General features: G+C 42.8%; 2 pseudogenes; both read left to right on the forward strand.

The window, feature by feature from the left end:
• The first annotated feature begins 16,472 nt into the window (after positions 1-16,472).
• On the forward strand, positions 16,473-18,724 carry LOC123455281 (annotated as a pseudogene).
• Positions 18,725-22,375: 3,651 nt separating this feature from the next.
• Positions 22,376-23,220, forward strand: LOC123455282 (annotated as a pseudogene).
• The last annotated feature ends 615 nt before the right edge of the window (positions 23,221-23,835 follow it).

Consider the following 23,835-nt stretch of genomic DNA (forward strand, 5'->3'; position numbering starts at 1 on the left):
AATGTATTCTGACACCCAGGCATTAACTTAGTGCTGTGTGAAAACTAAATAAATACGGCTCTCTCATTTCTTATTCTGTGACATTTTAATCTGATTCAAATTCTGTGCTCATTTAATTCTTCAGCTTGGTTTTGAAGCAGTTAGCAAAGGAGACAGAGAAAATCTGATTTTCCATACGTTACCAAACATCATGAACTCTGAATATTGGTTAAAGGACCAATGTGATGAGTCATTTCATACAAATGACAATGAAATTGACTTCCAACCATGTGGTTCTGCTCTATCTCAGAAACAAGAAATACAAGGTCCCTCAAAATGCAAGTTTCTACCCACTGTGTTATTGGGATGTTCCTACTTCACATGTATGTGGATGCAATTATAGATATGTTTACAAGATGAAGCGTTCTCCTCCTGTCTTCTCAAAGGAAAGAACTCAGTCAAGGGATGCAAACAGTTTAAGGCAGAAGTTTATTTGATAATGCAAAATGAAGGATAGTGTAATACTGACAGAGAGAGAAAGAGATTGGAGGTGGTGGACCCAAAGATGGGGATGGGGAGGGTTTAGCAGCTCATCGGATTTTACACTATAGATTTTAAAGAAATTTTTATAAATGTTTGTGAGATGGATGACATATTCATGAGGTAACGTGGTCCTTTCCGCCCCCACTCCCAGTCATGGTCGAACAGATCTTTCTTTTTTTTAATTATTATTATTTGTTTTGTTTTTTCCAGATAGGGTTTCACTCTAGTCTGGCTGACCTGGAATTCACTCTGTATTCTCAGGGTGGCCTCAAACTCATGGTGGGATCTTTCTTTTAGAGTATTTCTTCCCATTGTCCTCTTGGAAAGCCCACAAAGTAAGAGGACCAAACCACAATGGAAATTAGGATGAAGCCAGACTTTTCCCATGATGCAGACCCTTTGTCAGTGCTGGTATGTGGCAATTTCTAGGTTTCTGATACAAGAGAAAGAATGTTGAACCAGGGATGGGGAGATATCTCAGTGATTAAAAGCACTTGCTTGCAAAACCTGTGGACCCAGGTTGTTTTCCAGTTCCTATGTAAAGCTAGATGTACAAAGTGACACATTCATCTAAAGGTCATTTGCAATGATAAGTTTCTGGCACACTTATATATTCTCTTGCCCTCTCTCTCTCTCTCTCATCTCTCTCCCTCCTTCCCTCCCCCTCCCTCCCTCTCTCTCTCTCTCTCTAGTCCACACTGACCTGGAATTCACTATTGAGTCTCAGGGTGGCCTCGAACTCATGGCAGTCCTCCTACCTCTGCCTCCCGAGTGCTGGGATTAAAGGTGTGCACCACCATGCCAGGCAGCAACTTGTCTTTAAGATATCAGTGGAAATCTCAGAGCAGAGTGAAGTAAATAAAAGAAGAAGAGCTGGTACCTTTCACTGAAAGACTGAGGTTAGGATTTTTCTGCTTAGGCAACAAGACAATTATTTGAAATGCAAAAGGAAACAATTTTCTATTTATCTCATTCCTAGGGTAACCATTGTTATCACTAGAGAGACAGTTCATGCAAGAATTAGACATGGTCTGCAAGTCTCTGATTTCATTCTGTTTCTGTATTTGGATGAAAAGAAGCAAAGCAACATGTCCTTGGCTGGGGAAGAACACAGGATCCAAAGACTTGACCTTTTATTGACATTTTTCTCTCATTTTAATTTGTTCCATTTTCAAGTCTCTTATCTGAAAAATTATTTCTTTTTTAACTTTTTATTTACTGCTTCTATAAGTACAGACAATAAACCATAATTCCCTCCTCAACCCCATTCTCCCCCAACAAATCCAACCTCCACTGAATCCCTTTTTCTTTTCAATTAGTCTCTCTTCTTTCTGCATCTTCATTTTTTTCCTCCTATTATGAAGGTCTTGTGTAGGTAGTGTCATTCACTGTAAGACCATGAATTTCAACATCATTTTGTGTCTGGAAGATTGCACTGTAAGCAGTTCTATCCTTCTTTTGGCTTTTACATTCTTTCCACCACCTCTTCTGCAATGTACCCTGAGTCTTGGAGGTGCTGATAAAGATGTCTCCATGGTGAACACTCCACCGTCATTTTTTCTCAGCACTTGGTGACTTTGGGTCACCCCATTGGCCACCAACAGCTAAAGAAAGAAGCTTCTCTAACCAAAAGTGAGAGTAGCATTAACATATAGGTATAAACATTTGTAAAAAGTGCTTAGAGGGCAGTTCAGTGAGCATAATATATACATTTAGCCAGACAACATCAGGCATTACACCCCTAGGGCTCATGACCTCCCCAGTCATAGGCTTTTGACTAGGATTTCAGTACCAGGCATGTATGTCCTCCTATGGAGTGGGCGACCAGTCCCATTTCAAAGCAGTTAGTTTCCTAATAACAGACATGCCACTATTGTACCCATTGGCTCATTTGGCCTGGCTGGCCAAACTTAAGGCTTGCAGGGTCCAGTGTTGAGTATCTTCACTGGTGATGTCTCTCTCCCATTGAACTGCACGCAGCATAGCTTTCTCCAGCTTTCTGTCGGCTGGTCTACAAGGAGGAGATTTTTTTTTTTCTTGGTTTTTCAAGGTATGGTCTCACTCTTTAGCCCAGGCTGAACTGGAATTCACCATGTAGTATCAGGGTGGCCTTAACCTCACAGCAATCTACCTACCTCTGCCTCTCTAGTGCTTGATTTCTCAGTGACCTGCAGCCCAAGCATTTGGAGTCTTCAGCAATAAGGTCTTATCATCTAGTTCTGATGGACAACCAAAAGCCTTGGGAATAGCCTGTAATAGTTTGGAGGTATCAGAGACCTCCCTGGTCAACAACTCATTGGATGGTATCCAACCCCTGGCACTGAAATTTTTCTAATAACCTATGGCTTCTGGGGATACCATTATCCGTGTCCAAAAAAATACTTCTGCCCATAAAAAAAAAATGTTGGCTCTTAAAAAAAATGTTGGCTAGCAAAGAAGTAGGTTTCCATATGGCTTATTCATAACATTTTAAATTTTTATTAAACTCTCTCCCACCCTTCCATTACTCTATCCCTTCTCCAGATCCCATTTAGACCATTCTACGCCCAGTAATCTGCCCCTCTATTTGCATATCTACAATACGTCCCCTTAAACCTTCTCCTTCTCCCTCCTTCACAGTCCCTTCCTAGCTTCCTGGACTCTACTACTGATTTTTACCCCAACTCCCATACAAATCTAAACATCTGTAGCTAGGATACACATATGAGAAAGGACATGTGGCATTCTGACTATCTGGGCCTGGGTTATCTCACTTAGTATAATTCTTGCTAGATGCATCTATTTCCTTACAAACTTCACAATTTCATTTGAAAAATGAATTCTTATTAGATACCGGTTTAGAGTCTGCTTTTTTTTCTATAATATCTTAACTTGGTTAAAAGCTTCACTGTCTAACCATCCAGGCCAGCACTCTGGCTATAGTTGGTCTCCTTCTCTCCTCACTAGCCCTCTCGCTACACACTTTCCTTCTTTCTTTCTTCCTTCCTTCCTCTTTTTTTTTTTTTTTTTTTTTTTTTTTTGGTTTTTTTGAGGTAGGAGGTAGGGTCTCACTCTGGTCCAGGCTGACCTGGAATTAACTCTGTAGTCTCAGGGTGGCCTCGAACTCACGGCGATCCTCCTACCTCTGCCTCCCAAGTGCTGGGATTAAAGGCATGCACCACCATGCCCGGCCCTTTCTTTCTTTCTTTCTTTTTTTTTTTTTTTTTTTGGTTTTTCGAGGTAAGGTCTCACTCTGGCTCAGGCTGACCTGGAATTCACTCTGTAGTCTCAGGGTGGCCTCGAACTCTCGGCGATCCTCCTACCTCTGCCTCCCGAGTGCTGGGATTAAAGGCGTGCGCCACCACACCCGGCTCTTTCTTTTTTTCTTTCTTTCTTGTTTTTTGAGGTAGGATCTCACTATTTAGCCCAGGCTGACCTGGAATTCACTATGTAGTCTCAGGGTGGCCTCGAACTCACAGCAATCTACCTACCTCTGCCTCCCAGTGCTGGGATTAAAGGCGTGCGCCACCACGCCCGGCTACACTTTAATTGATATACCAACCCCGTCAGTTTTGTGCCGCTTGCATCGCTTGGGAATGTCTTCTAATCTGTACTTTCATAGGCATTGCCTCAGCCAGGCCCCCAGCATAGCATACAGCACTGTGCAGCCTAGACTGGCCTCAAAGTCATGGTGATCCTCCAGCCTTAGCCTCCGGTGGTGATTTGATTCAGGTGTCACTCATAAACTTAAGTATGCGGAATGCTAGTCTCCACAGCTGATGGCAATTGGAAATTAAAGCCTCCTAAAGCAATCTCTCCAGGCCCCCCCCCCACCCGACTTTTATTTTTTAGTAAGAAAACAAAGATACAAATTACATTTAGTTGTGACTTATGATATAAGATAGACAAGCACACAATGTTTTGGGGAAGTAATGTTTTCAATATGTGTAATGACTTCCATTAAATGTTTCTGAAAGCTCTTAAAGTCTTCCTGATTCTATTTCCTAATAGATTACTTTTTTTTAAGAGAAAGTGAGACAGAGACAGAGAGACAGAGAGGAGAGACAGAGAACTGGGATGCCAGGGCCTCAGCCAATGAAATCAAACTCCAGTCACTTGTGCCACCTAGTGGGCATGTGAAACCTTGCGCTTGCCTCACCTTTGTGCATCTGGCTAATGTGGGATCTGGAGAGTAGAACATGGTCCTTATGGTTTCACAGGCAAGCACCTTAACCACTAAGCCATCTCTCCTCCAGTTTATGTCTTTTTCACACGTATTTTCCATTAATGCTCTATTACTAAGGCATAGATATAGATAGGTAGGAATTGGGTCAGAATTCTGCAAGATCCAGTGGCAAGTGACACACAGGAGAAAAAAAACTTAAAATGAAGAGCAATTGAGAGAAGGCACTGAGCATCAATTTCTGGCCACTACATGCATGCACACCACACGCTCATATACATAAACAAAAACCATTCAATCAAGTTGTGTTGGGCTGGAGAGATGATTCAGTGGTTAAGGAATTTGCCTGCAAAGCCTAAAGACTCAAGTTCAGTTCCCCAGTACCCACATATACCCAGATGCACCAGGTGACACATGTATCTAGAGTTCATTTACAGTGGCTGGAGGCCCTGGTGTGCCCATTCTCTCATCACCTCCCCCTTTCTTTCTCTCTCTCTGCCTCTTTCTCTCAAATAAATAAATAAAATTTTTTAAAAATTTTTTATTTACTTATTTGAGAGCGACAGACACAGAGAGAAAGACAGATAGAGGAAGAGAGAGAGAATGGGCGCGCCAGGGCTTCCAGCCTCTGCAAACGAACTCCAGATGCGTGCACTCCCTTGTGCATCTGGCTAACATGGGACCTGGGGAACCGAGCCTCGAACCGGGTCCTTAGGCTTCACAGGCAAGCGCTTAACCGCTAAGCCATCTCTCCAGCCCAAATAAAATATTTTTAAAAATAAAAATAAATCTAGTTGTGTCATGGTCTATGTAATCACTCTCTCCTTGTTTAAAATCTTCACTCTTGCCAGGCGTGGTAGCTTATACCTTTAATCTCAGTACTTGGGAGGCAGAGGTAGAGTGATTGCTGTGAGTTCGAGACTGCCCCTGAGACTACATCGTGAATTCCAGGTCAGCCTGGGCTAGAGATTGAGACCCTACCTCAAAAAAAAAAAAAAGAAAAAGAAAAAGAAAGAAAGAAAGTCAGTAGACTATGATCTTCTTTTGAATGGGACATATAACTTTTATCTTTGGTTTTTTGAAATTAGCACAAATCTCTGAAAATTTGTAGCTTTAGCAAAATTTATTTAATGAATGAATGAGCCAGTACCATGTCAAACCAAATACACATAGTGACACATGCATCTGAAGTTCATTTGCAGCTTTTGGACACCTTGGCATGCCCATTCTCTCTGTCTTTCATCTCTCTGTCTCTTCCTGCTTATAAATAAATAAAATAAAATTCAAATTTTTTTTAAAGTAAAGCAAGGATTTTAGTTTTTAGTTCAGTTTTTCCCAGTACCAAAATCTTTATTTTCTGGAGCTTAATACTCTCTAAAACAATCTAAATGTTATAAATTCTAAAATGACAATCTTTCGCTAATAATGAAAATTTTCAATTTATCTTTGGATTTAAGAATGGGGAAAAGATGGTTTTAAATATAAGTTGGTGATTATCTTGCTATTTATTATTTATTTACTTATTTGTGAGAGCAAGAGGCAGATAGAGAGAGAGGGAGTGGGCATGCTAGGGCCTCTAGCCACTGCAAGTGAACGCCAGACACATGCGCCACTTTGTGCATCTGGCTTACATGGGTACTGGAGAATTGAACCTGGGTCTTTAGGCTTCTTAAGCAAGAGTCTCAACTCCTTAAGCCATCTCTCCAGCTCTGGTGATAATCCTTTTTTTCAATTTAGAAACTTCAGCGAACCCCAATATCATGTGGAAAGCTATAAGATCTCAAGTTGCCAGATACACTATATATTGTGTTCAAATACTGTTGGCATGCATATTTTGCAGAAACATTTTTAATTAGGCTTCCAAATCTCTTTAAAGTTTCAAAATAACTACAATTTTATGCTCATGGCAGTTTCGCATCTTTGTCAGTGGGGAAAAGAAATCCACATAATGCCATTTTAATATGTATACCATGCACCGAGAGAGAGAGAGAGAGAGAGAGAGAGAGAGAGAGAGAGAGAGAGAGAGAAAGGCAGAGATTTCAAAATTCGGTGGGGTAGGTTAGCTGGCCTACACGACAATGACATCTACTGGCATAACTAGGACTGCGCACCCAGAGATGACAATCTTGAAACCCAGCGAGCTTCCTGAGTTGCCTCTGAAGACTGGCTGACAGAAGGCGCACAGCCCCAAGCTTCATGAGGACACAGACCATGTTTTCCAAAGTATGTATGTCCAAGGCCTCATATTACTTGTCACTTGTCCCATCACAGATGCTCCAAACCTTCGTCAGATGCTTATAAATTTAACTGCCTATCATCTCACCTTTTTACTTCTTTTAAATATTTTACTTATTTATTTGAGAGAGAGATGGCGAGAGAAAGAGACAGAGAGAGAGAGAATGGGCATGGCAGGGCCTCCAGCCACTGCAAACTAACTCCAGATGCGTGCTCCATCCTTGTACATCTGGCCTATGTGGGTTCTGGAGAATTGAACCTCAGTCTTTTGCAGGCAAGCTCCTTAACCACTAAGCCATCTCTCCAGCCCCATCTAACCTTTTTTAAAGCATGATCTCTGACATGGAAGAATGCTGTCACTAGTGATTTAATTTGTGGAAGTCGTTACAGGAAGTGTTCCTGTGTCCCATATGTCCGCTGTACCTCCTGCTGCAGCCTGGGGTCCCCCTCTAGCTCTGGCACCTGAGGGCTTCAGGCTCAGGGTGGGGACCAGTGCCACCCATCTCCTTGTGGAGCCTCAGACATCACCAGTATGCACAATAGACAGAAGTAAACGTGAGAGTGTGTGCATGTGCGCATGACCAGACCCGTGCCTGGGGCTGGACATTGGATCGGCTCAAGGCAGGACTGCAGGGGGTCCTGCTAGGGTCCAGAACCTCTCTTTGCCTGCCCGAACTGAGCCTGCCTAAGGGCCTGGGGAGCTTGTCCAGTGCCAGGTGTCCTTGGCTGGTGCATTAGCTGGACAAGGGAGGCAGAGAGGAGTGGGCAGGCACCAGCATAGCCATCAGGAGGACTACACCCTGTCAAGTCCTCCTCTGCCCTGGATTGCTGGTCCTTGGTCCCCTGAGGCACTGATCTGCTGAGTGGCTCTGCTTGCCCTTCTTGCCCTTCTTGCCATTATTAACCCACTCTTGTTAAGTTCTCTGAAATTTTTAGCCATTTCTCAGTGGGCTGCCTCTTTGCAAAGCTGTTGGATTCCATGTGTCTCCCCAGAGACTCTGCGGCCAGCGTCCCCTGTGGGCACGTCGCCCTCCCTCAGATTTGCACTGTGCGCCCCAATGGGTGGGGCAGTCTTCGCACCAACGATGTCTTGACTCTGTCCTCTGCCCATTGCCTTACCCTCCAACAACTCATCCAGGGTGGGGGTGCCCAAGATTGAGGAGGAGTGGATGGGGAGAGTCTTTTGGCCCTTAGCCCTGATGGGGAGGGTGGATCCCTCAGAGGTTGGTGGTGGAGGGGTAACCAGGCTTCTGTGGGCCAGGGGACAAGGCCTGGATATCTGCAGCCCCTCCTGTTTCTGTGATGGTGTGTCCATCACTCAAGATTGTTGTAAACTGTTGTTTTGTATGAGTGAAATTGTCTTTACTAAGCAGATTTAATAGTTGAACAAAATCCTACGCACAAATATTTATATCAGCTTTACTCTTAATTGACAATATCATAAGCAGCCAAGATGCCCTTCAATGGGTGAATGAAAGCACAAACTGGTATATTCATACAATAAAATATGATCCAAAAGCTATCAACTCATGAAAATAGCATGGATGAACCTTGAACTCACACTGATAGGTGATAAAAGCTGATCAAGAAATCATACATATTGTACAATTATATCTATGAAACATTCTGGAAAAGAAAGCTTTGGAGACAGAAGAAATTCAATAGTTTCCAGGTGGTATGCATTTGTCAAAACTCATGACATATGTAGCCCAAAGAGTGAGCCCTAAAGTGAATGACAGGCATTAATTAATAATAACAATAATGCCAGGTGTGGTGACCCACACCTTTAATCCTAGCATTTGGGAGGCAGACGTAGGAGGATCACTGGGAGTTTGAGACCAGCCTGAGACTACGGAGTGAATTCTAGGTCAGCCTGAGCTACAGTGAAACCCTACCTCAAAAAAAAAAAAAAAAAAGAAGAAGAAGAAGAAGAAAAAGAAAGAAAAAAAAAAAAAGAGAGAAAGAGAGAGACAGAAAGGAAAGGAAAAAGAAAAGAAAAAAAATAAGAGAAAAATAATAACAATAATGTAGCTACATTGGCTTCTCAACTGAAACAAATATACTACATCACTGGAAGATGTTTATAGCAGAGGAATATATAGGAAAGTGGAGAGGGAGAAGTCAGCATTTAAGGAAACTATCCTTTCTACTCAACTTCTCTGTGTATCTAAATCTATGCTAGAATAGTCTATGAATTTAAAAATAAAACCAGTGTTGGGCATGGTGGCACTTGGGAGGCAGAGGTAGGAGGATCTCAGTGAGTTCAAGGGTGACCTGGGACTATAGTGTGAGTTCCAGGTCAGCCTGGGCTAGATTGAGACCCTATCTTGAAAAAACAAACAAATAAGTAAATAACAAGCTGCATTGAGATATCTTAGTTTTTACATGTTACATTTCTTAAAACACATGTTGAGATGGAGAAATGGCTTAGAGGTTAAGGTGTTTTCCTGTAAAGCTAACAACCTGGGTGACCCAGGTTCAATTCCCCAGTACCCACATAAAGCCAGATGCACAAAGTGGCACATGCATCTGGAGTTTGTTTGCAGTTGCTGAAGGTCCTGGCATGCCCCCCCCCCCTCTCTCTCTCTCTCTCTCTCTCTCTCTCTCTCTCTCTCTCTCTCTCTCTCTCTCTCTCTCTCGTCTCTCTTCTCATCTCTCTTTGCTTGAAAATAAATTTTTAAAAATACATGTTGGGTTGGAGAGATGGCTCAGTAGTTAAAAGAGCAGGCTGTGCAAGTCCAATGACTGAAATTCAAACCTCCAGCGCCCCCATAAAGCCAGACAGGCACTAATGTATGTGTCTAACTCCAGCACTCTATGGTAATAGGAGGCAGAGTCAGGAGAATCTAGAAGCTAATGGGCCAGATAGTCTGGCTTTCACAGAAATAAACAGCAAGAAGAGACCCATTCTCAAACAAGGTGGAAGATGGGGATCACAGCCCTAAGATTACTCTTTGAGCTCCCCAAACACACTATGGCACATGTACACTCATGTATACATACATACACATGAACAACAGACATATCAAAACTAGAAAACACAATCCCAAAATTCATATTGGAACACAAAAGACAACCAAAGAAATTCTAAGCAGAAAAAATACTGCTGGAGGTATCATCATACCTGCCCTCAAAGAAAGTATGGTCATTGCACAAAAACATGCACATAGACTAATAGAACAAAATAGAAGACTCAGAAGTAATCAAACATAGGTATGGCCCCCTAATAGAAGACAAAGGTACCAAAGACATACTGGGAGAGAGACAGCCTGTTTAATAAATGGTGCTAGGAGTCAGGCGTGGCAATGCACACCTTTAATCCCAGCACTTGGGAGGCAGAGGTGGGAGGATTGCTGTAAGTTCGAGGCCACCCTGAGACTACATAGTGAATTCCAGGTCATCCTGGGCCAGAGTGAGACCCTACCTCAAAAAAACAAAATAGATAAATAAATGGTGCTAGGAAAACTGGATGTCCACCTACAGAAGATTAAAATTAGACCCATATCTCTCACTGTTAATTTAAAATCAGAAATACTGAAACTGCTGTAGGAGAACGTAGGGATACACTTCAAGACGTAGGTATAGGTGAAAATTTTCAGAAAAAGACTCAGTAACACAGGGAATAGGCCCAAGAATTAACAAATGCAATGACATGAAATGACTCTACTTTATGGCAAGGAAAACTATCCACTGAGTAAACAGAGTACAGAATGAAAGAAAAATTTGTGCCAACTATGCTTCAGACAGAAAGTTAAAATGTAGGATATATAAAGAATTAAGTATTCCCCCAAATCAATAAATGAGCTACAGATGCCATAGATTGTTACAAGAAATTTTTAGAGCCAGGGGTGGGATACTTTCCAGAGAATTAGTGGTCAGGAAGGCCCCTGATGCTTAAAACATTACAGGCTATTGTCAAGGCTATTGGTTGCCCAACAGAAATAGATGGTAAGACCCTATTGCAGAAGACTCCACTGGCTGCAGGGCACTGAGAACAAATTGAAAGCTGGAAGCCTCCTTCCTGTTGATTAGCTGTCATGATGCTGAAAATAACTATGTAGTCTATTAAGGAAAAATAGTTGGAGCCGGGCGTGGTGGCGCACGCCTTTAATCCCAGCACTCGGGAGGCAGAGGTAGGAGGATCGCCAAGAGTTCGAGGCCACCCTGAGATGACAGAGTTAATTCCAGGTCAGCCTGAGCCAGAGTGAGACCCTACCTCGAAAAACCAAAAAAAAAAAAGAAAAAAGAAAAAAATAGTCATCAATGGTCTTAACCAGCATTGGACCCTGAAAGCTTCATGGATGGCCAGCCAGGCAACACGTGCAATGATGGCCTTACCAACACTAATGGGGGAAATCAACTACTCTCTGATTGGATCTGAGACCTGCTCCACAGGAGAGAATTCCTGCCTGGTGCTGAAAACCTAATCAAAAGCCTATGGCTGGGGAGGTCATAAGCCCTATGGGGGAAACTACTATAGGTGTTTGTCTAAATGGATATATTATGCCCCCCAAAATGCCCCCTAAACCTTAGTTTATGCCCATATATTAATACTACTCACACTTTTGGTTAGAGAAGCTTCTCTTTTCAGATGGCCATGTCCACTGGAGACATGCAACAAAACTCATTAAAGTAATAAAGAGAGAGAGAGAGGGAAACAATGGAGTATTCAGCACTGAGACATTTCTATCATACCCTCCAAGGCTCAGGGATTATTGTGAAAGAGATGGTGGGAAGAATGTAACCCAAAGTGGCATTCATGACCTCACAGTGGCTGATGCTACCTACACTAGACCTGCATGATGGGAATGGGGAGGATGGAGAGATGGCTCAGCCATTAAGGTGTTTGTCTGCAGTGTCTAACAACCAGGGTTTGATTTTTCCAGTACCCAAGTAATGCCAGATGCATAAAGTGGCACAAGTGTCTGGAGTTCATTTGCAATGGCTGGAGGCCCTGGCACTCTCCCTCTCTCTCTTGCTCTCTCTCTCTCTCTCTCTCTCTCTCTCTCTCTGTGTGTGTGTGTATGTCTGCTTAAAAACAAATAAAAATATTTTTAAAAGTAGAACAGGAACTAGCTGAAAATAAGGAATTCAGTGGAGTGGGGGAAGGGGAGGAGGAAAAGGAAGGTAGTGGGAGATTATGATCATGGCATATTGTGTATATCTATAGAGATTGTCAATAAAAAAAAATAAATAAATAAAGTTAGTTCTTTTATGGAAGAAAATCATTTTTTTCCCCTTACATTTTCATTTTATTCTTTCATGACAAATTAGTATGTTGGGGACCTATACATGCCGTACAATTACATCATGCGCAGGGGACAAGACCATTCCAATATCAAAGCAGATGCTAGTAACATACACTGTAGGCCCATTGTTACTGGAGTTTCTACTCATACTGCAAGCAGAACTCAGTTGTCTTCATGGGATGAGAACAGACAACGCAGGCTGTCAATACATGACACTTTTACCCTGCCCAGGGCATAAGTAATTGAAATCTGCTGTCTTCTTTTGGAGAAGCAAGGATGCTCCACCCTGGCCCTTACTATTCTTCATGGCTTCTCCAACAGAGCCTGACTGATGATTACTCCCCTGTACGTCCTCTATGCGTCCTGGGAACACACAAGGGTTAATGGGATACAATTTAAGAGATAAAGGCTATAGGAGCCAGAAAAATACCTTTTCACATCCCAACTCTATTACATTTACCATTTTGACCACAGGGGGGGAAAAGCACTGCCTCAGTTTCTTCATTCTTAAACTGAGAGGCTTAAAAAGGATTACATCATAATGCATGTACATTTCACAATGTCTGGTGTATTATGGATATCCAATAGTTATACATTTCCTACTTCCTACTCCTTTTTTAAATTTTTTTATTAATTAGTTTTGTACTCAGTGAGTACAGTCAGTTTGGTACCATTATTAGGCTCATCCGTGACCTGCCCCTCCCCTTGGCCCCTCCTTGTCATGCATTGTGGAGTTAGCCCACAGTTAGAGGTAGGATAAATGTGTCTCTGCATAACATGACCCAACATGTGGCTCTGACATTCTTTCCACCCCCAAATATGGTTTATTTTTATCTTACAGGTTTTTAAGGGTTTTTTGTTTGTTTGTTTGTTTTTGTTTTTTGTTTTTCGAGGTAGGGTCTCACTCTAGCCCAGGCTGACCTGGAATTCACTATGGAGTCTCAGGGTGGCCTTGAACTCACAGCAGTCCTCCTACCTCTGCCGCCCAGTGCTGGGATTAAAGGCGTGTGCCACCATGCCCGGATAAGTTTAAAAAATTTTTTTTTATTTATTTGCATGAGAGAGAATGGACATGCCAGGGCCTCTAACCATTGCAAACTCCAGATGCATGTGCCACCATGTGCATCTTACTTACGTGAATACTAGGGAATAGAACTTGGATCCTTGGGCTTCACAGGCAAGCGCCTTAACTGCTAAGCCATCTCTCTAGCCCTCAGCTTACAGTTTTGAAAGGGTGTTTCATCAAGGTGGAAAACCATGGCAGGAGCAGAGCTGGGCATCACATCTCCACGTCAGTGGGAAGTAGAGAGAGTAGCTGAGTGCATCAAGTGGGACTGGGTTATAACACTCCAAAGTCTGCCACCAGTTACACACCTCCCCATCAAGGATCTAGTTCCAAAAAGCTCCATCAGCTAGGTCTAAGTATAAAACTTAATCACAAACAGGTAAGGCCCTAGAGGACATTTTACATTCAGACCATCACAGAAAAGTACCAGGGAAACTTCCAGCATAACATCTCTTCTCTAAAAGGCCACTTTCTCTCTTACTGGATCTTCCTTGAATCCAGATAACTGACTTCTGTAGCAGACCTAAGCCTTATCTTATTATAATAATAATAAAACATTAAAAAACATGCCTATGTAGTGTTGAATTCTCAGCAGCCTCTGGATTTCTATTTTGATGGAAGGTTAGTGACCACAGTGTCTGTTACCCTGTCCTTAGAACTGGGTTTCAGGCTAGCAGTGAGAGCAGTACTCATGATGCCACTTCCTCTGCAATGTCCCCTGGTCCCCAGCAGCTGTGGTAGAGGTGACCCGTCTGGGAGTAAGCAGTCAGCTATCTTTTCTTGCTGTGTTGTGGTATCCTGGATCTTTTTTTTATCTTAATTCTTTTTTTTTTTTAATTTTTATTAACATTTTCCATGATTATAAAATATATCCCATGGTAATTCCCTCCCTCCCCACCCCCACACTTTCCCATTTGAAATTCCATTCTCCATCATATTACCTCCCCATTACAATCGTTGTAATTACATATATACAATATCAACCTATTAAGTATCCTCCTCCCTTCCTTTCTCCACCCTGTATGTCTCCTTTGGTATCCTGGATCTTTCCAGGATACAGGTCTGGCAGGTAACCAAGTGCTTTGGCAATGGCCTGCATTATTTGGGAGCCTCATGGGCCTCCCTAACAAACAGTTTACTATGCAGGGGTTGGGGATAACCCAATTCTGGGCCCTGGAATTTACCAGCTAAATTAGCCCAAGGTTTTAGAGTTAAGCTTTTTCCATCTTCTATGGGGCACTTCTGGCCAGGTCCCCTCACCACCACCTTATTGAGTTATAACTTGTAGAATGCTATCCAGGAGGAAGTTCTCTATGGTACTCATTCATGTTGTCATTAGTTTTGTGTAATTCTCCTCCATCCTTCCTTTTCCCTTCCCCCTACAGAAGAGCCTCCCACACCCTGTATTCAATCTTTCTTTCTTTTTTGCTTTCTTTCTCTCTTTCTTTCTTTCCTTCGTTCTTACTTTTACTGTCCCTTGATTGACTTGTCGAGTAGCCCCTCCTCCCCTTCCTCCTTATTTCCTCCTTTTCCTAGCTACATTTCCTAGTTCCATGTCAATGCTCCCGATGCATACTACTGCTTAAAATCAACTCCAGCCATTCCAGGTTAGAAATCGCATATCAGAGAGAACATGTGGCATTTGTCTTTCTGAGCCTGTAAAATTAGTTCTTTGGAAAAATAAATAAATAAATAGATAGGTACTAAATAAATGGGCTAATGACTTGAATCATTGTTTTGTGTGTGCTTGTGTATGTGTGCAGGGGGAGGCCAGAGGTCAATGTTGGTTGTCAATTGCTCTCCACCTCATTTTAAAAATATTTATCTATTAATTAATTTATTTAACAGGGAGAGAAAGAAGAAGAAGAAGAGGAAGAGAGAATGGGTATACCAGGGCCTCCAGCCATTGCAAACTAACTTCAGATGCATGAGCCACCTTGTGCATCTGGCTTATGTGGGTACTGGGGAATCAAACCTGGGTCCTTGGGCTTTGTAGGCAAGCACCTTAACCACCAAGCCATCTTTCCAGCCCTCCACCTTATTTTTTGACCCAGAGTCTCTCACTAAACCTGAAGCTCTTTGATTTGGCTAGAAGAGGCCAGTCAGTGAAGCCCAGACATCCTGTCTTCACTTCTACAACACTGGGGTCAAGCATGCCACCACCCCCAGCTTTTCCAGGCACCCAGACTCAGGTCCTCATCCTCCATGGACGACAAGCACTCTGCCAACCAAGCTTTCTCCCCAGCTCCCTGAATTGACAGATCTCAAGAAAGTGCTCAACATCCTTAGCCATCAGAGAGCAGCAATTAAAACTACTTTGGAATTTCATCACACTCCAATCAGAATGACAGTCATCAAGAAAACAAATGACAACAAATGCTAGCAAAGACGGGCATAAAGGGGAATCTTTATTCACTGCTGGTGGAAGTGACAATTAGTGTAGCCAATATAGATAGAAATCAATGTTTAGGTTTCTCAAATAAATAAGTAAATAAACTAGAGGGGTTGGGAAGATGGCTCAGTAGAAAGGCAAGCATTTGCAGCACAACTGAGTACATGAGTTCAGATCCTCGGGTTAGAAACAGTCTCTTTCTGAGCCACATTTAAAAAAACAAAAACAAAAAACTAAAGCTGGAAGCTGTGGCAGGCTTCTGTGATCCTAATGCACCTGTGGTGAGAAGGGACGAGGACAGAGGAGAATTTCCCTGGAAGCTTATGAATGGAGCAATGAACAAGAGACATGTCTCAAAAACACAATGGAAGGAGAATGGTGAGAAAGAACCTCAGAAGAAACACCTTCAGAGCACTTTGGGAGAATGTGTGGGAGCTCAGTGAGTGACCAAATGTCCTCCGAGTTCCTTTTATGCCCCCCCCCCCACACACACACGCATACGTTCTGGTCTTAGCTTTTGAGCCATTTGTTTTAAATTTTTTATTTATTTATTTGAGAGCGACAGACACAGAGAGAAAGACAGATAGAGGGAGAGAGAGACAATGGGCGTGCCAGGGCTTCCAGCCTCTGCAAACGAACTCCAGACGCGTGCGCCCCCTTGTGCATCTGGCTATCGTGGGACCTGGGGAACCGAGCCTCGAACCGGGGTCCTTAGGCTTCACAGGCTTAACCGCTAAGCCATCTGCTTTTGAGCCATTTTGAATGGGGCCAATGTATTGGAGAATGAGAAGAGGGGCTGAGTGTTTGAGAAAAGGAGGAAAGGGAATGGAGGAAAGCAAAAGAAAGTATGTAACTATGAAGCGAATGCTTAGTCTCAGAAATGAGAGAATTAAAGAAAAGGACAGATTAAAGCCTAAAAAGAAAGAAAATAACCAGGTGTGGTGGGGCACGCCTTTGATCCCAGCACTCAGGAGGCAGAGTTAGGAGTATTGCTATGAGTTCAAAGCCACCCTGAGACTACATAATGAATTCCAGGTCAGCCTGGGTTAGAGTGAAACCTTACCTCAAAAAAAAATTTAAAAAGAAGAGAAAATAGATCCCAGAGCACTAAAGGAAAGAGAAGTCCCCCAACATCCTTCCTGCTTTTCTTTTCTTTTTTTCCAGCTCTTTTATCTGTTTATCGTGTAAACAAAAGATTCCCCTAAAGCTTAAAAAAACATTGAAAAATATATAATTTCATATTATTTACATTGAGTGCAGGTTTCAATATCAAACAAACACCAACACTAATGTTAGAAACACAGTGAAAGGCATTATAACTCATAGCCTTTTACATTTGAAGGTAATGAATATGTTCTCACATTTGGTTTTTTGGGGGTTTTTTTTGTTTTTTTTTTGTTTTTTTTTTGTTTTTTTTTTTGCTTTTCAAGGTAGAGTCTCACTCTGGCCCAGGCTGACCTGGAATTCACTATGTAGTCTCAGGGTGGCCCCGAACTCACGGTGATCCTCCTACCTCTGCCTCTCGAGTGCTGGGATTAAAGGCATGCACCACCACGCCCGGCACATTTGTATTCTTGTTATCGTGATACATAGCTATTGGGTACCTGAGAAGTTGGAAGACTACTACTGATGAACTTCATTACCTTCTACTTTGTTTGATCTTGTTTTCAAAACTTATGGTGCTTTGAACCTCTTCATAGCTTTATTTCATACACAGCTAACTTTATTCTTATCAGCCTGCCATAATCAAAGGCTAACTACATGAATTCTTAATGTGCTCACAGATTTAAAAATCAATCAAAAAACTATATAGCCAAGTTGTGTAGGATTTTGTATATATATATATATATATATATATATTCATATATATATTCATATATATTCATTCATTCCAAGGAATCCCTATTACTTTCTAATTTCCACACTATCACACTGTGTTTTGTAAAAATATGGAAAAAGACTGACAATAATTTGAAAGTTCATTACATCTCTTGAAATTATCATATAAATAAGTGGAACTGGAATAAGATCTGCATAGGTCAAGCTAACATATAAGATACTGATAAGTATTTTATCAGCAAGTGGATCAAGAGCACTTCCCAAAGCTAATTTTTGATTGGCCCAGTTTCGAGCAAAAAAATCCATCCAACAAATCAGTTAGCCCAGCTAAAGCAAAAACTCCTGGCACAACATTAAAATCTTCTCCAACAATCCAATAGCCCAAAACTGGAGCTAGGCCAATTCTCGTCATTGACAGCATATTTGGGATTGTCCATGGACTTTCATACAGGCTGGCGGCGTCCGCGGCCGCCTTCCCGGAGCCGGAGCGCAGGTTCCGCGGGCCAGCCCCGGGCAGCCGCCAGCCGAGCGCGGCGGGACGCAGCCACACGCACGGAGGGCGCCCCGAGCGCCGCGCGCCACGCGCCAGGCCAGCATGCTGGATCGGGACCTCAGCATCCCGGGGCACGGGCCGGCAGCCTGCCGCGGAACCCCGGCTATCCTGAGGGATTGCAGCCGCAGATGCTCCCATGCTAATCTCCTTCCTGCTTTTCTTCCAGCTCTCACAGTACAGTACACAGCTGGGTCCACTTTACCATATCTTGGTCGATACGAACTTTATCAACTTTTCTATTAAAGTTAAACTGGACTTAGTGCAGTCAATGATGGACTGCCTGTATGCCAAGTGACCTTGCTATAGAGCCCACACTGCCTTTGAACTCACAATTCTGAGAGGCCAGGATTATAGGTATTGCTTGCATAACTGATTGTGTAATGGCTGAAGTTGAGAAACTGAGGCAGAAGTATCGCGTAGCACTAAGGATTGCCAAGAATTCACGATTTGACAGATCACAAAGAACCTATGCAGATGAGAGAGTAACTCTGCACAAGTGTTACATTGTGGCCACAGTTGACCCGGACCTTAAGCGAAAAATGATCGAAGAATCGGGAAGATCCCTGGAGTTCCTATCATGTACATTTCTAACCACAGGTACAACAAAGCTCCCCCTGCTTTCCTTGTACCAACTTTCTGGTGCTGGTCATTAAGCATGAATCATTCTCTTCATCCATTTACTCTATTACTTGCTGAACATGATTAAATACACTCACTTTTTGATGTTTAAAAAAACACACAATGGAAGGCAAGGACCTCCACACATGTACTATAGCATACACATGCCCGCACTCACACACACGTATACCTTCATACACACACACACACACACACACACACACACACACAGTTGCACCATACACGCCAAAAAAAAAATCAGGAACAAGACAAGGGTGTCCATTGTCCCCACTTTTATTTAATATAGTTTTGGAAGTCTTAGCCATAGCAATAAGGCAAGAGACGCACATAGAAGGGATACAAATTGGAAAGGAAGAGATCAAGTTATCATTATTTGCAGATGACATGATTCTATACATAAAGGACCCTAAAAGCTCTACTAGGAAACTGTTAGAGCTGATAAAAACCTACAGTCATGTAGCAGGATACAAAATAAGTACACAGAAATCAGTAGCCTTCATATATGCTAACAACAAACACACAGAGGATGAAATCAGAGAATCACTCCCATTCACAATTGCATCCAAAAAAAAAAAATAGTACCTTGGAATAAACCTAACAAAGGAAGTAAAGAATCTCTACAATGACAACTTTAAAACACTCAAGCGAGAAATTGCAGAAGACACTAGAAAGTGGAGAAACATCCCTTGTTCCTGGATTGGAAGAATCAATGTTGTGAAAATGGCAATCTTACCGAAAGCAATCTACACATTTAATGCAATCCCTATCAAAATTCCAAAGGCACTCTTCATGGAAATAGAAAAAACAATCCAAAAATTCATCTGGAATCACAAAAATCCTCAAATATCTAAAATAATACTGAGCAACAAAAATAATTTCTTTTGTTTGGGGCATTGAGGCCGTTGATATTAAGAGATATTAGTGAAAGGTGTGTATTTATGTTTGCCTTTTTTGTGTGTGTGTGGTTCCGGTTCTACCTTTGCTTTCTTGTGTTAACTAGTATTTGAGTATTGCTTGTTTTTTACAGGTTCCTTATATATGTGCTTTTCCTTTTCTTCAGCATGGAGGATCCTATCAAGTATTTTCTGTAGAGCTGGTTTTGTCTTCAAATACTCTTTTAACCTGCTTTTGTCATGGAATGTCCTTATTTCTCCATCTATTTGAATGGATAGCTTTGCAGGATAAAGTAACCTTGGTGGACAGTTGTTATCTTTCAGAACTTGGAATACATCACTCCAAGCCCTTCTGGCCTTTAAAGTTTGTGCTGAATAATCTGCTGTAATCCTGATGGGCTTGCCTTTGTAGGTAACTTGATTTTTCTCCCTAACTGCTTTCAATATTTTTTCCTTGGTTTGTGTGTTTGGTAGTTTGATTATAATATGACGAGGAGAGGTTCTTTCCAGGTTTTGTCTGGCTGGGGTTCTAAAGGCTTCCTGTATCTGCATTGGCACCTCCTTCCCAATTTGGGGGAAGTTTTCTTCTATGATTTTGTTGAAGATGCCTACTATGCCTTTGGAGTGGAATTTTTCTCTTTCGACTATGCCCTGAATTCTTATATTTGATCTTTTCATAGTGTCCCAAATATCTTGAAATTCCCACTCATACTTTTCTATAAGTTTGTCTTTCTCTTTGTTGGCCTGTATTAGATCTGCCACCTGGTCTTCTAGCTTAGATATTCTGTCCTCTCCTTCATCCTTTCTATTGGTGAGATTTTCTACAGAGTTTTTTATTTCATTAACTATGTTCTTCATTGCTAATAATTCTGACTGGTTTTTCTTTATTATTTCTATTTCCTTATTTATGTCTTGTATTGCCTTCTTTATTTCATTAAATTGGTGTCCTGAATCTTCTTTGATTTCCTCTTTGATTCCTTTGATTTCCTCTTTGATTTCTTCTTTGATTCCTTTGATTTGTTCTTTGACTTCTTTGAACATGTTTACAATCATTCTTTTGAAATCTTTCTCAGGCATTTCCTCTAACTCGTTCTCACTGGAGGTCATTTCTGATGCATTAATGCTTTTAGGTGGATTTATATTGTCTTGCTTTTAGTGTTTCTTGTGTTATAATGTATATATTTTTGCATCGTGAATTAAGTTAATGCTTGGATTTTCTAGTTAGCTGGGTATTCTTAGCTGTATCAATTGATTTGATGTCATATATCTTCAGGGTAGGAGCTTAAGGTGTTAGGTGTGGCTCCTAAGATTCTCAGAGTATCTACAAAGGTGTTCCTAGGGGTTGAGTTTCCCTGCTATGAGAGTATTCAAGTAGACTGAGTGGAATAAAATACAGGTAAGATTCTAAAATTTAACTAAACACTGTATACATTGAATCAAAAACAGCACCAAGTATTTATGCAAGAGTAGATATTATAACAACCAGATCCTCTATCAACAAAGAGGTTAAGATTTCTGGTCTGTTGAGGGATCCAAGTCAGCTTGTGACCAAGTAAGAACCTTCCCTGGTGCAATCCCAGTTACCTTTTTGGATGATTTTTGTCTCAGTCAAGTTGCTAACTGGGTCGTTGGGCTGCTGTTCTGATTTCTGGAGCTGGGCACTGGCTTTTCCTGTGGGGCAAACCAAACCTGGCAACTGTGGCCCTGAAGATGGGCACCCTGCTGCTGGAACTGCCACTGTTGCTCCTGAAGCTGCCGCTGCTGGATCTGTCACCACTGCTGCTAAAGCTGCCATTGCTGGGTCTGTCACCTCTGCTGGGTCCACTGCTGCTGCTGCCACTGCTGGATCCTCCACTGCTGCCACTACTGGATCTGCTGCTGCTGGGGCCGCTGCTGCTAATGCCGGAGCCACTGATGTTGCTGCCAGACCCTGCTCCTGCTTGGGTCCCGCTGTCAGCTCAAGTTGGCGAGGCCGGTCCCAGGACCGCTGCTGTGTTTGCTGGAGCTGGGCACAGGCGGTGGGGGAGGGGAGGGAGCCGCAGCTGTTCTAGTTTTCTCGCTGTTCCACGTGTTCTTCTACCTTGTGATCTGCTTCTCCCTTGCTCACTGCTGATCTCCCTTCACGTTTCTTGAGTTGTGGAGAGCTCCGGGATGAGTGGAAGCTCCCCTCACCTGGCTTTTCCTGCCTGCTGGCGGCTTTCTGGTGTGCTGCCGCTGCTGTGGCCAAGGCTGCTTTTGCCAGCCTGTGCGGGCTCTGGATCTCTTTTTCTTCTCCACCACCATTTCGATTTCCTATACACCTCACTTTTTAGTAAAAGTGTGTATTTTGCTGAGTTTTTTCGGTCTTTTTCCCTCCTAGGCTGCTTTGGCGTGGTACCTAAGCCACCATCTTAACTGGAAGAAGGAATTTTTAAGCTTTATTTTTAATGAAAGAATTGGCGCACCAGGGCCTCCAGCCATTGCAACTGATCTCCAGAGGTGTGGGCAACCTTGTGCCACCCTTTGTTTGCATCACCTTGGGCATCTGGCTTGTGTGGAATCTGAAGAGATGGGTCCTTAGGTTTTACAGGCAAACACACCTTAACTGTTAAGCCATCTCTCCAACCCGGAATTTTTTAAACTTTTAAAAAATTATTTATTGATTGATTTCCATGCACACATGTGTGTGTGTGGAGCAGGGGCTGTATCATAAGCACCAGGGCCCTTCGCCTGGACAGGCTGGCTGTATGCCTGGGGGTCAGTTGGAGTAGTACAGCCAGTCAGAGGCTGTCCATACGAAGATGCCTATGCCGTCTGCCCACAAGTGAGTGGCAGTGGTCTGATTAAATGACAGTGTGCCTCTTGATGATATGGAAGACTTCTTTAAGCAGTGTGGTATCATTACCATGAACAACAGAACTGGACAACCCATGATGCACACTACCTGGATAAGAAAACAGGAGAGCCCAAAGGTGATCCACCAACAGCCAAGGCTGCCGTGGAGTGGTTTGATGGGAAATATTTTCAAGAAAGCAAACTTAAAGTCTTCTCTTGCTCTGAAGAAGCCTTCCATGAATAGCATGCCAAGTGCCATGCCACCCTGTGAGGGCAGAGGAATGCCACCACCACTTTGTGGAGGTCCAGGTGGCCCAGGAGGTCCTGGGAGACCCATGGGTCGCATGGGAGGTGGTGGAGGAGACAGAGGTAGCTTTCCCCCAAGAAGGCCCCCAAGGTTTCCGAGGAAACCGCTCTGGAGGAGGAAATGCCTGGCATGGAGCTAGAGACTGGCAGTATCCCAATCAAGGCTGTGGAAACCAGAACTTTGCCTGGAGAACAGAATGCAACCAGTGTAAGGCCCCCAAGCCTGAAAGCTTCCTCCCGACGCCCTTCCCACCTCCGGCTGCTGATCGTGGAGGAGCCGGCCCTGGTGGCATGCAAGGAGGACGAGATGGCCTCATGGACAGTGGAGGTCCTGGTGGACTGTTCCAAGAGGCCTGTACTGGAGCTAGAGGCGGCTTCCAAGGTGGCCATGGTATAGACCGAGGTGGCTTTGGTGGTGGAAGATGAGGTGGTCCAGGGAGTCCACCCTGGGCCTTTGATGGAACAGATGAGGAAGAAGAGGCGGATGGGGAGGTCTGGGAAAATGGATAAAGGCGAGCACTGTCAGGCGCGCAGAGGCCAGCCCTACTAGACACAGAGATCCCGCAGAGCTGCACTGACTCCCAGATTTATTTATTACTTACTTATTTATTATTTATTTATTTTGAGGCAAGCCCAACAAACTGGCCTTTTTAAAAAAAATGCGAGAGCAAAAGTGAGACAGAAAGAGAATTGGTGCCCCAGGGCCCCCAGCCACTGCATGAAACTTCACACGCATGCGCACCCTTGTACTCAGGGGCTACCTTGGCGCTTGCGTCACTGTACATTTGGTTTATGTGTGACCTGGAGAGTCAAATATGGGTCCTTAAACTTCGCAGGTAAGCGCCTTAAGGGATAAACCATCTCTCCAGCCCCAGATTTATTTTTAAAACCATAAAATGTTTTAAATTTATAATTCCATATTTATAATCTTAGCCACAACATTGTAATTATTCCTTATCTGTATTTGGGTATGTTTCGCCATTTGTGAAGCAACATTTTAATGTTTAATGGTAATGTGCTGAGTATTTTTCCCTTCAAAGGTGGTTAAGACTTTAACATTGGGAACCCCTTGTGAGCATGCTCAGTATCATTGTGGATGGTGGTGATTTTTTTTAAATAAAATTCCAAATGTTTATAAACCATTTTTTTTAAAGGGGGGCAGAGA

Source organism: Jaculus jaculus, chromosome 16, assembly GCF_020740685.1.
Source record: "Jaculus jaculus isolate mJacJac1 chromosome 16, mJacJac1.mat.Y.cur, whole genome shotgun sequence".
NCBI classification, from domain to species: domain Eukaryota; kingdom Metazoa; phylum Chordata; class Mammalia; order Rodentia; family Dipodidae; genus Jaculus; species Jaculus jaculus.